Source organism: Stylophora pistillata, chromosome 1 (genome assembly GCF_964205215.1).
Source record: "Stylophora pistillata chromosome 1, jaStyPist1.2, whole genome shotgun sequence".
Classification (NCBI taxonomy): domain Eukaryota; kingdom Metazoa; phylum Cnidaria; class Anthozoa; order Scleractinia; family Pocilloporidae; genus Stylophora; species Stylophora pistillata.
Genome location: NC_142519.1, coordinates 32,554,809 through 32,570,873, shown reverse-complemented (window position 1 = coordinate 32,570,873; position 16,065 = coordinate 32,554,809). Strand labels below are relative to the sequence as shown.

General features: G+C 40.2%; 1 pseudogene across 1 annotated transcript; it reads left to right on the top strand.

Annotated features, from left to right (window-relative positions):
* Positions 1-9: 9 nt before the first annotated feature.
* On the top strand, positions 10-15,980 carry LOC111324395 (NFX1-type zinc finger-containing protein 1-like; annotated as a pseudogene). Its single transcript, XR_015995207.1, has 12 exons — positions 10-1,355; positions 1,442-1,864; positions 2,331-2,537; positions 2,982-3,101; positions 3,396-3,548; positions 3,666-3,938; positions 4,499-4,767; positions 5,019-5,149; positions 11,153-12,026; positions 12,991-14,086; positions 14,515-14,670; positions 14,903-15,980. The product of XR_015995207.1 is annotated as an NFX1-type zinc finger-containing protein 1-like (transcript).
* The last annotated feature ends 85 nt before the right edge of the window (positions 15,981-16,065 follow it).

The window sequence follows — 16,065 nt, the reverse complement described above, 5'->3', positions numbered from 1 at the left end:
GAGCGAAGTAAACATTAGTGGCTTATTCGTTCCTTTAAGTTTTGATGAATATATGCAAGCTCATTTTCTGCAATCATCCTAGAATGCAGCTCAGCGGTGAGGATAATTTTCTCCCTTAACAGGCTTTTTTTCATCTGTAAGGTCATTAACTTCCTTGGCTTCTATGTACTACACAATTTTTGAAGAACTGAGAGATTTCAAATTTATGATCACACAGTGACATCAAAACATTGCACATTGATGCGATTTTTTTTGAAGACAGGAACTTTGTTGTTGTCGTTCATTCAGGATTTTCTCTTGATCTTCAGTGAAAGAAATATGTCAAAATATTGTCACATGTTTGGCAAGATGATTCGTAAAACAGACCTTCCGATTTCATTGTCAGAGGTGACATCTGCAATTTACTCTTCAATTGAATTATCGTCATCTTCTTTAGAGACATCGTTGATGGAGCAAACGAGGGAAGTATCGAACGGACTAAGAGGCAACAGAGGGAGAGGAGGGGGAGGTTGGAGAGGCGGTTGGTGGAGTGGTAGCAAAGGTGGTGGAAGAGGCAATGGAGAAAGAGCTGGAGGAGGTATTGGGGAGCTTGAGCACGGAGGTAGTTTGAATGATGGAAAAGAAGCTGCTGAGGGAACTGATGATGGCTGGAGCAGTAGCAAGGGTAGTATAAGATAGGGTGGAAGGTTAACTAGAGGAAGAAGGGGGGGCGAGGTGGTAAAAGAGGAAGGGCAAGGGGGGATGGAAGAACCAGTGGTATTCAAAGTGAAACATTACGGCGCTTAAAAGAGAAACGTTCAGAAAATGGGCTCGAGGGACTGTTAGAGTACAAAAACCTTCGAGACTTGAAGAACAAAAGCCCTGAATAAATTGTACTTCATTTGACATCAGAGAGTTGCCTCTGGTCTACCGAACATTTGGTGAAAAAGTAGTCGATAATTACAAACGACAGTCTCGTCTTGACCATGAACATTTTCACCAAAGCCTGCGATTAGACTATCTGTTTAAACTTCCAAGTCTATCGCCAGGGTCTTCGTTACTCGATGTACGCCTAAGGCGCAATATGAACATACTCTCTGCTAACTCAGTGCTGCCAGCTGAATTTGTCCCGTATCTAAAAAGTGTGGTACGTATAATGAACGAATTGTTCCAAAGATTCCCGAACTCTTATTTTGATCTGCCGTTGTCTGACCTGTATTGTGCAATAAGGTTGGCGTCCCATTCGGGGCAGTTGCCAGGGGATATGCTTGTGAAAGAGGTCCATGCTATGATGAAACTGCGAATGGAAAAGCCTGAGGAGCTTAAGAGAAAGGAAGAGGAAAAGAGGCAAATTAGGATGAAACCTCGATAAAATGGTGAGAATGTTTCAAAATAAACATATTTCTTTGCCTTTGCTAAATTTGATTTTTTTGGAATTAAATATTCTTTTACAATTTTTTAGCCAAAAGCAGCGATGACGTAGATCCGCCTTTTCGACGTCTCAGTGTTATTCCCACTCAAGAGGACATATCCACTGGGGGAACGCCCTTCCTTAGAAGGAACAAAGTTGATGGGGTCTATGAGGACGTGGAACATTATTTAGACGTACATTTCGGCTTTTACGTGAGGACTTCCAGCGGCCTCTCCGTGAAGGGATCACAAAGTTGTTAAAATGTCCTGGCTCCTCCAAAGTTGGAGCCCTACAGGACATAAATCCAATGGTATCCGTTACAAGATCAAGTTTGACAACTTCAACCTTAAACATGTGCGCTGGGAAAACAGCAAAAGGCTCATCTTTGGTTCGTTGTTGTGTTTGTCTTCAGATCAGTTTGAAACAATTGTGTTTGCAACAGTGGCCAACCGAGAACTTCCAGAGATAAGATGGGTGAGTAAAACTCAGAGAATGAACACTTAGATAAGCAAATATTCGATGGTTTAACATGAAATACGCGCAGATATTTTGCGAGTTGCGTAGTATTTTTCCGAGCCCCGCTGGGGCGGCGAAAATATGACCACAGGGCAAAAGGTGCGCTCGCATTATATGTTAAACCATCGAATAAGGGATTTATTATTCCACTATTACAGTTTCTCATACTCTAGGGTTTTGGCTTGTAGTCTTCAAAATACATCCCAAGGCCTTATTAAAGGCTTGCATCGATCAATTAAGGCGCGCACGAAAGAAGAAGACAACACAAACGAAACCCTACCATATTTTCCCTATCTGAAATATCTATGCGCAATACCTGTAAATAGGGGTTATGGGCTCCCTCAGTCCATGACATAGCCAGGTCTGCAACAGATCATCCTTAAGAAGGGTGACAACAAAGCTACCTTTATGATCTCTTTTAAAGGGCATGCTAAATATACAATTCATCATGCCATCTGATATTGAAGGACTTGAAGAAAGTGACGTGTTCCAGATGGTAGAGAGCAATGCCTACTTTGAGGCGTATCGTCACGTGGTTAAGGGTCTACAACGGATTTTCCCGGATTATGTACCTTTTCAGGTACGGATGGTCCTTCATCCTCGAGTTTCCTTAAATATAGGGCGCCTTCGGGTAAGTATCGTAAAACGTGAATCAAAGTATTGAATCAGAATAGAGGCAAATATTAGGTTTTAAATAAACCTACTAAAACTGTCAGAGGTACCAGAAGTCGCCACATGTTTTGCATCTGATAGGTTTAGGGGGCAAAACTATGACATTACTAACGCAATCGTTAACTACTTACATTCAATTTAAAACTAGTACACTTTCCTAATTTTGTTCCTGTATGTGGAGACTGAGTACAACTTGGTGCACTAAAGCACAGCGGCGCGTGGACTTTAGCTGTTTGTAGTAGCTGCCTTTAGGCGATTTATCTCAGGTTGAACGGAACATTTCAGCTAGGCAAATCAGTCAATTGGGTAGTTGTACAGAGCGATGGCCCATATCAAGGGCGAAACATGTGGGTAACTCTCTCAGAAACTTCCTTGATATTTCTATGTTGTTATGCACCAACAGGAGTACATTGTGAATTGCCAAGAACAAGTCGAGCCTTCTGTTTACTTGAGAAGTATACCACAGGGACAAATCACCTTTGATCTTACTCTCATTGTAAAAAAAAGTGAGAAAAACTACTTTTAAAAGGTATGAGGTGAAAGTAGCCAAAAAAACCGAAAGTTGTGCGTATTGGCCGTAAAAACGTTGTGTATAAATCGTCTGCAATATTCGTGATATATATGCTAACTACGAATCAAAATCGACAGCGGTATCATTTGTTTCAATTCTACACCTCCCGAAGCGTAAAGCTACTTTTATAAAGTTCTAAGAATCCTTTGTGGCCACGGTCGTCTACTAATACTTAAAAACATAGTTCTCCTTCGTAACATAGGAGTTCGGGACCTCTCTAACTAGAAAGAAACTTTTCATATGTAAAGCGTTCCGATTCTGAACCTGGATTCATGGCCATCTGCAGAAGATCTGGGTCTTGATGACTTTCAGTACAGAGCTCTTCAAATGGCGCTCACCAAAGAGTTTGCGATCATTCAAGGTCCACCGGGTACTGGAAAGACATTCATTGGGTTGAAGGTATGTTTTGTTTCTCCTTTTAGATTTAAGAAAGCTGTCACTGTAGGAAACCAATTGTTTATTTGGAACATTGTAAAGATATTAACGACCCTTTATCATTCTATTTGTTTCTCAAAGATCACCAAAGTTTTGTTGCACAACAATAGCAAGTGGGACTCAGATGAAGTGAGATCTTGGTACTGGTCTCTACAGTCTTTGACTCATCACCCAACTCTAGTACACAAACCACGCGCTTGACCAGTTTCTAGAGGGAATCCATCAGTTTCATCCAAAGGGAATTGTGCGGATTGGAGGTCGGAGTCAAAATGAGACCCTGAAGCCGTGCAGTCCGTCGGAGTTGAAACAAAAAATAAGCAAATCATACTCGATGAGGTATAATAACCAGCAACTGTCAAAAATATTCTTATGACAATTTGCGCCCGAAATAACCCACTTTTTTATTGAAAGGATCTCAATGACCAAAAGGGGTTCAGGGTTTAACTTTTCTTTACAATAATCTAATTCCATTATTATGGAACACGAATAGGAGATGTTTAGTTAGCTTTTTGCCTCTCAGTAAAGCTTGTTCATCGTTGAAAAGCTCCTAAGTTACTTTAAAATCATCCCCAGGCAGGCTATTGTTGAAATGATTTGTAAGTTTTTCCCGAAGTAATACTTGGTATTTGCTGTTACCGAGAAACTAAAGTTCTTATCAGCATATACAGTACACTGGTTTATTCAAGGAAAAGAAGATTTTAAGGAGTACTTGCATTGTCACTAATTTATGTCTTAGAATATCAGTCATTGGAGATTATTTGAGGCTGCAACATTTTCAATTTATGCCACCATGCGCCACCTTGTAGAAACGATAGCAAACACCTCTGATAAATATCCGTCATTTTAATTCATCCCGTTAATTTCAATGCATTACCATTTGGTTTACAGGAGAAAAAAGTTCCTCAACATATCAGAAAAAGGTTACACGAAGCTCATACGATAATGGAAGACACTGAGTCGATATCGAAATGGGCAGCAGATGGTTTAAAGAAATGCCGTAAAAATATTCTCAGTGAGGACGTGCTGCAATATCGCGCCGAAAGCATGACAGAAGCGCACTACCTTTCTTTGAAGGAAAAAACTCTGATTAGTGATGGTCACGAACACAATACAATGTTACGTTGGTTAAACCTGTCTTTAAACTCGGTGAATTTCAGTCAAGGGGATGTGTGCAAAATGGATGGTACGTATAGGTGGTCCTTCTTCTCGACGTGAATTTGCCCTCTGCAAGTACGAGTCGGACTCGTTCTAGCCATAGCTGGCAGTTGTGAAAAACATCTCCTTGATTTCGTTATTTTACTTTTCTAGATCGAAGGGGGCAGCATTTTCACTTCTCCCTTGTAAGAGTGCTAAGTGAGTACGTAAGCGTAGGTGTGGTGAATATTGTCAAGCTATTCATTTTCTACAAGTTAATATTTAATTTTTTTCTCCAAGGAGGAGTAGACGCATACGCGGAAACAAAGGAAAAAGAAAAAGAAGAGAGAGAAAACCCTGAGAACCAGGATGTGTTGTACGAAGCGAAAGTCATGGAGAAACAAAGAGTACTGGATGATGAGGAGATAACGGTGTAAAATTCAAAGCCAACGAGAAGAAACGAAGATCTTACAGTTGTGAATCCTTTCACTCGTATCGAGGAAGGTGAAAATGAGTGGCAAACACAGGATGCACATCGACTGAAAAGGAAATTGAAGAGGACCATAAATTTAGAACTAAATAAGAAAGATGTCATGCCAAATGATGAAACAAAAATGGTGAATGGTCGAAATGTTAATGCCACTTTTAATGAGTAACGTGACTACGTTTGGTAATTTAGGGTTTTCCTTCTCCGAAGCAACCACAAGTAACATCCATAACATCGTTCTTCTAAGGATCTGCCGTTGGCCTCTTACAGGTTGACTTAAGGACAGTGCCTGCTATTGCCACTGCACACATGAGATGCGCATCACGCCAAGGTCGTGCGCGCTCGCGCGTGGGTGGAAAAACTCGTCTCCCGCAATGATCACGCGAAAGACCAACCGCAAGGAAAGGAATATTTACCCCTATGATTTACGGGTCGAATCAGTTTAATCATGCAGCCTTTGGTTAAAACCGAATAAGAAAATTTAGTTTACAATTTGCTCCCACGAAAAAAAAAGGGGAAAATAAGACAAGTCTTTACCCATTGACTCCTAAGTGTTCCGCGTGCCTAACGGGAAAAGAAAAAAAAGGCGCATAGAATTGTTCTATTGCCACTGCACACATGAGATGCGCATCACGCCAAGGTCGTGCGCGCTCGCGCGTGGGTGGAAAAACTTGTCTCCCGCAATGATCACGCGAAAGACCAACCCCAAGGAAAGGGATATTTACTCCTATGATTTACAGGTCGAATCGGTTTAATCATGCAGCCTTTGGTTAAAACTAAATAAGAAAATTTAGTTTACAATTTGTTCCCACGAAAAAAAAAGGGGAAAATAAGACAAGTCTTTACCCATTGACTCCTAAGTGTTCCGCGTGCCTAACGGGAAAAGAAAAAAAAGGCGCACTGAATTGTTCTGAAATCATCTCTTCCGAAAAAACAAGCTCCGATGAAAGTACAGTAGACTATTCAAATAACTAAGTTTCAAATAAATAAAACGATAAATGCATATCAAGTTCACTGGGAAATAAAGATAAAATACAAAAGTCGCTGAGTTTTTACGCGTTTCAGCAAACACGCCTGTGGACTTGTTACCTGGAAAGTGTGAGTAAGAAGTAAGACAAAAATGACCAAGAAATATTTCAAGACAAAAGCTTTATTCAAAACATTTCTTGGTGGGCCGTTAGAAGCGAAAAACGTACGACCTTCTTACGAGTACGAAACTGGCACAGTTAATCACTAAATTCTCCATGCTTAGATCGTTTTTTTTACTTGACCTCACGGCCAGAAACTTGCGTAACGTAATGTTGAAAATTCTGAAAGTTGTACCAATTGACCCAAAATTGTACATATCAAATTTTAAACATAATATCTACTTGCCGTGGGATCGTCAAATTGTCGGCGCAAGGCCTTGCCTTAGTCTTAGGGTCCAGTTTGCACCTCGGGTCATTGCTTCGGAAAATTGTAGTGCCGTGACATACATACATATATACATAAATACATACCTACCTACCTAATAATTTGGATATATCAACAAAGTTGAAATGGTAAATTGGCCACCGTAATGAATACAAAAGCTGACATTTCGAGCGTTAGCCCTTCGTCGGAGCGAATAGAGGAATTGTGGGTTGTGTGTGCTTTTAAAGGCAGAAAATGGAGCTACGTTATTGGTGGGAGCATGGCAACGAGAAAAACATGAATAAATTAGTGGAATGAGAAGCGTTCGTTGATCCCTGTGGGATTTAGACTGCCGGTTTGAAAGATGAGCTTTTGTTCAAGACTTTTACGGCTTTCCGTGCCACCTAAGTGCAAGGAAAGACCGCAGATTGCCATATGTTGCTTAGAGTGGTTAGGTAAATTAAAATGTCTAGCGACTGGTTTCGATGTGTCCTTGTCATTCCTTTCCACGTCTCGAAGGTGTTCTCGGAATCGGTCACCTAGTCTTCTGCCTGTTTCGCCGATGTATATCTTTTTGCAATAAGTGCAAGTTATGCAATAGATTACATTGGCGGAGGTGCACGTGAAGTGATCGGTGATCTTAATGGATCGTTTAGGTCCCGATATTTTATCAGTGTTGTGAATGAAAGGACACGTTTTGCATCGTGCACGAGCGCATTTAAAAGTGCCTGGTTGGTCATTAGTCTGAAAAGAACTTCTGACCAAAAAATTGCCTATGTTTTTGTCGCGTTTGAATGAAATGAGCGGAGGCTGCGAAAAGATAGTGCTTGTCTCTGGATCGTTTTGAAGTAATTTAAAGTTTTTAAGAATGATGGATTTAACTGAGTGGTTGTGAGCTTGTTAGCTCAATTGGTTAGAGCGCTGCACTAGTATCGCAGAGGTCAGTGGTTCGAGTCCCGTACAGGCCTGATTTTTTTCAGGTCTGAATTTCGCTATTGCTCAAATAGCGCTATCTACTGCGAGGATCGTCCATCATACGTATTATTCCAAATATCAACTGATCTAAAATAAAAGGCATTTTGACCACTACTAGTTTTAAAGAAGGGAATATGCAACATTTGGCAGTTTCTGGTCTTACGACTGCTAACCTCCTCGCGTTTGATAAATTGGGAGGAGAGGTGTTTTGGGGCTCGTCCTGTCATACATTTGAAAGTCATTATGGCGTCGCGAAGATATAGTTTATTTGCCACTGGGAGCCAGTTGAGTTCTTTAAGAAGATGCTTAACATGGTCGTATTTGCGCGCACCGCAAACAATGCGACAGGCGAAGTTCTGTATGCTCTGTAATTTCGTTATGTTGCGCTTGGAGGTATTCGACCATACACTTGAACAATAAAACAGTTTGCTAAAAGCTAAAGAATTAATAATGGTAAGAAGGGCATGTTGGTTAAAAATATGTTTGGTACGATTAACTTGACTTAGTCGATGCATACAGGAAGATACAGTTTTGGTCACGTGTGCGTCGAAGGTTAGATTAGAGTCCGAAAAATACGCCCAAGTCTTTAACAGTGTTGAGAGGGAAGAGTTCCTTTCCCATGAAGTGAGCGAAAAGAGGCCTAATTTTGAGGGCATTTGTCTGCTCCCAAACACCATCAGTTTGGTTTTACTTGGGTTCAATAAAAGATAATTATTAAAGCACCATTCGGCAATTTGAAGAAGGCCATTGTTTAATCGGCTACAGCGTACACTGTATCTTTTAGTTAAAAAGGGATGATGAGCTTCGTATCGTCTACATGACTCTGGGAGCTACACCTTTGCAGCACCAAGGGAAGATCATTTGTGTAAACACTGAAGAACAAGGGGCCTAAGATATTTCCCTGTGGAACTCCACAAGTCACGGGAAGAGGCTCAGATAGTGTTGAGTTAATTCGCACTGCTTGTCTCCTCACTGCACTGCCGTTGACTCGAAAGCTTATTCCATCGCTTCTAAGACTTTGACATCCATGAATCAGTGCTGAATTTTTAGAATATCAAAGGAGTCACTACGACCACGCCGAGAGTGAGGTGAGTACTGAATTGTATGCCCACGACTCTTCGTGTAGGGGATCAGTATTACAATTATCTAACTTTTTTTCATTACAACTTGAGTTGTAATGAGGAATAGAAAGAAAATCTATTTCTTCAGTGATAATTTGTTCATAAGTTTGCGAGCAGACTTATGATTAGACATTTTTTTTATGATCCTTTAAGGAGAAGGGAAATTCCTGCAAGTTTTTGAACAATATTCCATGTTAAAAGTTTCATTGGTTTTAAATTGCGCAACTTCTGCCATGTAAGTCGCCTTTCACTAGCCCAGAAATGCACCACTTTGCGTTATCTGGGCGCTTTTAATGATTTCAGGAATGTCCTATACTCCCTCTATTTTTTAAAAGAAATAACCCGCGAGCTCCCTACAGTCAGTGGCGCCATTATAACTTTTATCTGGTGTATCCTTTTACTTCATGATAAACCTCAATCAAAGATAGAGGTTTTTGCTAATAACAATTCACTTCACTTTCAAATCCCCCTCTCCTGCTTAATTTCCTAATCATGGCACTTTCTTCACTTTCTCTGCGCTAACCAAGCATTGTAACTCACCACATCTCACACACTCTCCAGGCATTCACCACTTAGCTCGCACAACCCATGTTTAAAAGTGCCCGGTCACTGTTTCTGGTGTTCTAATTACGAGTGGTATGATGGTTATTTTCCAACAGGCTCAGATCTGTTGAGGGCTTAACTTAAGGTCTTATTAATTGTCTGCCTCGTCTTGTTCTTTACCCTATATTTTTGTATTAAAAAGACGCTCCACAAGTCCTGCAACAACTTCATTCGGTCATTTTCTGTCCGCTCCTGTGAAGAGAGGTCAAACCACACTTCTTCACACGGAAGGTTTAAGTTCTTGCAAATGTTCTTGGCAAATGTTTATTTCCCGCCTGCACTCGCAGGCAAATGTTGCGGCAGATAACTTGATTAAGCCTTGTTAATTTTTACGCTTCTTATTCTGATTTTGGGCGAATTACTTGCATTCTGCCGCTCTATGTATGGCAAATAGTTTGTATTGTCCCTAACAGCCTCATCGTCTGGAACTGCGATGGCAGTTACTTGACCCGTCTGTTCATATGTACCCTGAATCACCGGATCGGGTCTTCCTGTTCTTACCGCGTGGTCATTTTTGTTACAATAATCACAGGGTCATTTATATACCATTCTCTTCCTTGCTGGAAGCCGCGTTATTCTGCCAAGTCCTAGTGTAATGCCCTTACAGTATTGTCGTGCCACTTCTTGCCGATGACATCCACAAGTTTTCCATAGAACAGAATATAAAATTAAATCCGAAAAAGTGCAAAGAAATGTTAATTAACTTCATGCAAAATGATAATTTTACTACAAGACCAATTGTCCTAGGTAACAACACAATTGAACATGTGACAACTTATAAACTACTCGGTATTATTATCAGTAAGGATTTAAAGTGGAGTGAGCATATTGATTACATTTCGAAAAAAGCCTCGAAGCGCCTGTATTCCCTAAGGATTCTAAAAAGAGTTGGTGTTAATAGAGGTGGAATTCTTAAGGTTTACCTGACAACAATAAGACCTATGTTAGAATACGGCGTGCAATCCTGGCAAGATATTCCTGAATTTCTTTCTAATAAGCTGGAATCAGTTCAAAAGAGAGCTCTACATATTATCTATCCACGCCATAGTTATTTAGATGCCCTTAATATTGCTAACCTTGACAGCCTGAGCTGAAAGAAGTACGAACTCAGCTCTGCTGTAAATATGTTCAAAAGATGTCTAAAAAATCCCACCCCATTAACTTTCTTATACCAGAACAGCAACGAGTGGTCAGCAACTTAGAACAGCAACGAGTGGTCAAAGTTACAACCCTCGATCCGGCGACAACAACAGAAGTATTGTTTACGCTGATAGGAATCGTTGCCGGACCCAGCGTTCAGGTTCCTTTATCTCTTTCAGTAGTGAATATGCAAACATGTAAATAGTTAATTAAGATATTTTTATTGTTCTTATAGTAATTATAGTTTTAATTAATTATTGATTGTAAATTTAGCCCTTTAATTCAGTTAATTCTGCAATGTGGCAAATAAACGATATATTAGTAATTATTTTTTTTTCTTATACTCCAACTTAGGCACTGAAGGGCAACCATTCACAATATGCCTTCTTGATTCGTTTGCATAAAGACACATTCCGCCTGTGGCATCCTCTTGCGAAAATTTTAACAATTGCTTCAATGTAGTTTGTTCGCATTGCCTGGTTTTGAGCCACAATGATGTTTTAAGCTCCCCTCTCTACATTCCTACCTTGGTCGTGGAGCCTCTTTACTCTTCTGCTTCTCTGTCCATTCTCATATTATTAGCACTATTATCAATATTGTTATTATCATTACCATCATTGTTATTATAACCCTTGTCATCATCATCATCTTCATTTTTATAGTATTTGATACTACTGCTATTATCATTGCTGTTAATATTGAGAAGCAAAATCTAGACTTGTATGTTTGATGTATTTGTATATGACACTGTCTTACTCTTTTTTTTTTACCACGTTCAGGATTTTCTGAAGGAGGGAAGGAGTAGGTCAAATCAACACGAAGCTAAGTTCATAGCTGCCCTGTGCCGCTACTTCATTCTCCAAGGCTACGAAAAGGAAAAAATCACAGTGCTAACAGCTTATGTTGGGCAATTGACACAACTCAAAAAGGAAATGCCCACAGATTTCTTCTGTGGCGTGAGAGTCTGTGCTGTTGATAACTTCCAGGGAGAAGAAAATGACATTATTTTGCTTTCGCTCGTTCGAAGCAATGAGGAGGGCAAAATTGGCTTCTTGCAGATTGAAAACCGGGTTTGTGTAGCGCTGTCCCGAGCGAAGAGAGGCTTTTTTTGTATAGGTAATTTCTCCCTACTCGCAAAAATGAGTCCATTGTGGAACAAGATAATCAGTGATATGCGACATGCAGGCAATGTAGGAAATTCTTTAATGCTCACGTGCCAAAACCACCCACAAAAAGTGATTCACGCTTCAGTTGCAGACGACTTCAAGAAAGCACCTGAAGGAGGCTGTCTTACACCATGTATCTCGCGACTCCAGTGTGGTCACGTGTGCGAGTTGATGTGTCTCCCCATAGACCCAGGTCACGAACAATATGAATGTAAAAAGCCCTGCACGAAGACACTCTGCGATCTGGATCACAAGTGCCCCAAGAAATGTTACGAAGATTGTGGACGATGTCTGAAACCTCTTGAAAAAATCCTTCCCTGTGGTCACCTCCAGAAGGTTCCATGTTTCCACAGCAATATTCTCTCTCAACTAAAATGCAAAATGCCTTGTTTAGCTACTTTGAATTGTGGACACCCTTGCATTGGTAGGTTTGATGAAGACAATTAATTTCGTAGGCATTTCTCTATTTTTTTTCAGGAAAAGTCATCTTTTATGTATTGTCTGAAAAATTGAATTTTATGACCAAGACTACGTAAATTTTATGTAAAACATGGGAACCATTTATTGCAACACATTTTTTTCGTTTACTCGATCGTTTAACTAAATGTACGATAGCACAGTAACCCTCATCCTACCCAGCAGTTGTTGGCATTCGTTTTAAAATAATCGTCTTGTACCTGATTGGCTCGAACTCTTTGCAAATTTCACTACCTGTGACACAGTGTTACCGTGGAAATATTGTCGCTCATATTACTTTGTGCATGTCAAATTTATCACGCGCATGCATGCGCACTCATTTTGCCGCTGTGTCATTTTATGTCTTGTCTTACAAGAAGTTTAATTTTCCACCAAAGGAAATGTTCACTCAATTCAAAATTGTTAAAACGTTTCTAGCTCTTTGACATGCAAAGATTTGAAATAGCTTCCGAACAAGATAACACATTGACAACTTCACACATTGCAGGTTGAGTAAAAGCTTACAGCTTCGATTCTATTTCTCGTGTTTACAACTTGTTCCTTATTGGCTCGAGTTCTTCGCGAAATTTCTAGAGTAAAAGCTTACAACTTCTACTTCTCGCGAAATTTCTTTGCACGAAGTTTCCTTTTCCACTAAAAAGGAAACGCTCAGCACAATTCAAGTGTTATAACGTTTCTAGCTGTTTAACATGCAAGATTTGGAATAGCTTCTGGACAAAATATCAATAACATTGACAACTTCACACATTGCAGTTTGAATGAGCTGACGACTTCTATCATTTTTCATGTTACTTTTAAACATATTCCATTTTAAATTATGTTAGGTACATATTAGCTTAGACAATGTTTAATTTTGATGATTGCAATAGCCATTTATATTTGCATGAATTTGATATTTTCACACTCTCTAGGTAACTGCAATGACTGTATGGTGGTCGAGTCCACGAGCCTTGCAAGAATAATTGTCGCCGAACTCTGTTCTGCGGGCATAGCTGCCTAGGAATGTGCACCAAAAATTGTCTGCCGTGCAGGGAAATGTGTGGCAACTACTGTAAACACAGAAAATGCGAGAAAAAGTGTGGCGACCCTTGTGATCCATGTAACGAGAAATGCATTTGGCAATGCCAGCATCACAAGTGCACAAAGTTATGCAGCGAGCTTTGTGATCGCCCTCGTCGTAATGAACCTTGTACAAAGCCACTTCCATCGGTAATCATCCCTGTATTGGTCTCTGCGGGGAACCGTGTCCGAAGAAGTGCCGAGAGTGTCACGAGGATGAGGTTACAGAAATCCGTTTTGGAGCGGAAGACAAGAGAGACGAACGATTCGTAGAACTGGAAGACTGTGGTCATGTATTTGAGGTGGAAATGATGGATCAGTGGATGGACCAAACCGACACATCAAAGGGTGGAAATTCTGTTAATGTTCAACTCAAGTTCTGTCCGAAGTGCCACGTTCCGATTCGATGCAGTTCAAGATATGGCAATATTGTTAAGATGATTCTGGCTGATTTCAAAAGAATCAAACAGACTATTTCACTCTCTGAAGTCCAGGGTAGTCAAGAAGTAGCCAGAATGTTACTTGTAGCGCAGCAGATTGAGCAATTCCCCTCTGACCGAGGAAGTATCAAGGCATGGCTAGGTCAGGAAAGTCACTCAGCTGAAGATCTTGATGTGATAAGGAACCAGTTCAACCTTTTGTCTTTCCTGCAGATGCAAAGAGCCACAATGCACCGTCAATTTGAAGAGGAAGAGGTACTGAGTGAGACCAAGAAAGACTTCGAATGTAAAGTGGAAGAACTCCGGGTTCGCATCATGGCATTAAATTCTCAGACGTTCAATTGCCAACAGGTAGAGGAGCTCAAGAAGGAAATGCATAGAACGCAGCTCCTAGTCGACTTTAGATTGCTCACTATGCAGCTAGAAATCCGAGGTATTCATCTGAGCATTACAGACACTGTGGAGGTTGGCTTGACAAGAGAAGCGCTGGATTCAGAGAGGAAGATTGGTAAGAGTACGTTGATATTTATAATGCTGAGCTACAATGAGGCTCATAAGAGAGGCTTCCTCCTGATGAAAAATATAAGATCGAGCATGTAAGGGAAGGGGGAGAATACCGCTTCAGTTCACTTTTATTATTTTTTGCCACTTTTAGTTTGGAAAATTTGAAAATGATGAAGATTATTTGTTCAACTAAGGAGAAAGTGAGTCGTGTGCATAGAAAACCGTCACTGCATCCGAATAGTTATAAGTTGCCAATTGACAGCTGTTCTATGACTTAAGTGACCAAGTTTGAAATGAAAGGGAACGGGACAATTCTCCTCGCTCATACGATTACAGCGTCTCATTCTGGTTTTCGAATCTAGTTTTATCGACAGTCGTCAAGTTATCATGACCTGTGCAAAAGATCTTGTCTAACACTTGGAAATATTTCAGGTTAGACATTTCGAGATCGATATACTGCTCGAATTAAACGTATACGACGGGAGCAAAACATTTAACTTTGCGACCAGGCAGGAGTAAGCGACAACCAGAGTCATAGCGGTAATTCAAAGTGTCTGGCACAGGCTTACTGGCTCAAGTGTACAAAGGGTGAGTTTTTCTCATGATCATTTGTTTAAAAAAGTCATAAAATAGTGTTCGTCCCGCGCATTTTAACTCTATAGATCCACTAATTTTACACATTTTCTTTGCTTCGTCTCCAAAATTCTTTAACACCTGCGAGCTTCTCATCCAAAGTAGTATAATTTATTAGCAAAAAGAACACCAGCTCCTGCTACGGGTGGGTCTCTTTGAATTTTAAAATTGCATTCTTATTTTGAAGGTCACATCTATTGCGTCACAGAGTGTGGCGAAAGGATAGAGGAAAACAAATGCCCAGATTGTGGATGAGGATCGTCGGCCACAGTCGTCAGAACATCAGATATGACAATCACAGGTCAATTAGTAGTAACCCTTATATGAGGGTGAAGCTTTGCAACTTCAATTAAAATAGAATATATTAAAATTATACAACTATAGCAGATTTTCACAATGACACCTGGTCACTTGACCATAAGGTTAGCTTACAGATACATTGATTAATTTTTTATTGCAGTAGTAGTTCTCTCAAATTGTTTCAAGTTTAGCCTTCCGAAAACTGATATTTCTGAGGGAATTGCCCCGCTCAGTTTAATATGCTGTAAGACACCCAGTCATAATATATTCTGTGAAACTTTCCAAACGAACGCTGGTTATTTGCAAACTGAAGGGTGAAGTGGAGGTGGTTAGTGGTGGATATTTACCGAGCCGCAAAGCGGCGAAGTAAATGTCCACCGCTAACCACCGACACTGAGGTGAATAGTTGGTTTAGTATATACTAAAACAGTGAGGTAATATACAGCACCAAAAATTGATTTGAGTGATTTCTTCGCTTGTCACGGATGCAAACCGGGACGCCATTTTTTCCCGAGTTGCTCGGAGGTAAATAGCAAAGGATATTCGGAGTTTGACTAGCCAATCAGAGCGCGCCTTCAACGCTATCCACTGTTTTAGTATATGCTAAAAACAATTAATCCATTCTAAGGGACAATTAATACGAAAAAGGTCGTTCTGCGCCAAGTTTTGATTTCCGTGATACGTTTCCATTTTGTATGCATTTAACTAATGAGGGAACACGACAGCTTTCTGATTAAGTGGTGCAGATAGAGATGTTCAACAGGTAATATCTATGCTTCGTCTGAATTGAAAGATTAGGAAAAACAGGAAACGGGAGAGAAATGAGAAAAGGGAGAAAATCTTACTTGGTATGAGTGTGCTTCTGTATCATCCTGTGAGGAAAAATATGTAAATTACTGCTCGGAATTGTAACACGAATCTTTAAATAATTTGAAATTATAACTGTGGAGTTTGGATGCCCCTAACTAACTTCGCTTTATTGTGGAAAATTTTAAAGACATGACACTTTTGGGAAACTGTCATCGTCACATTTGTATCAACAGCACACCG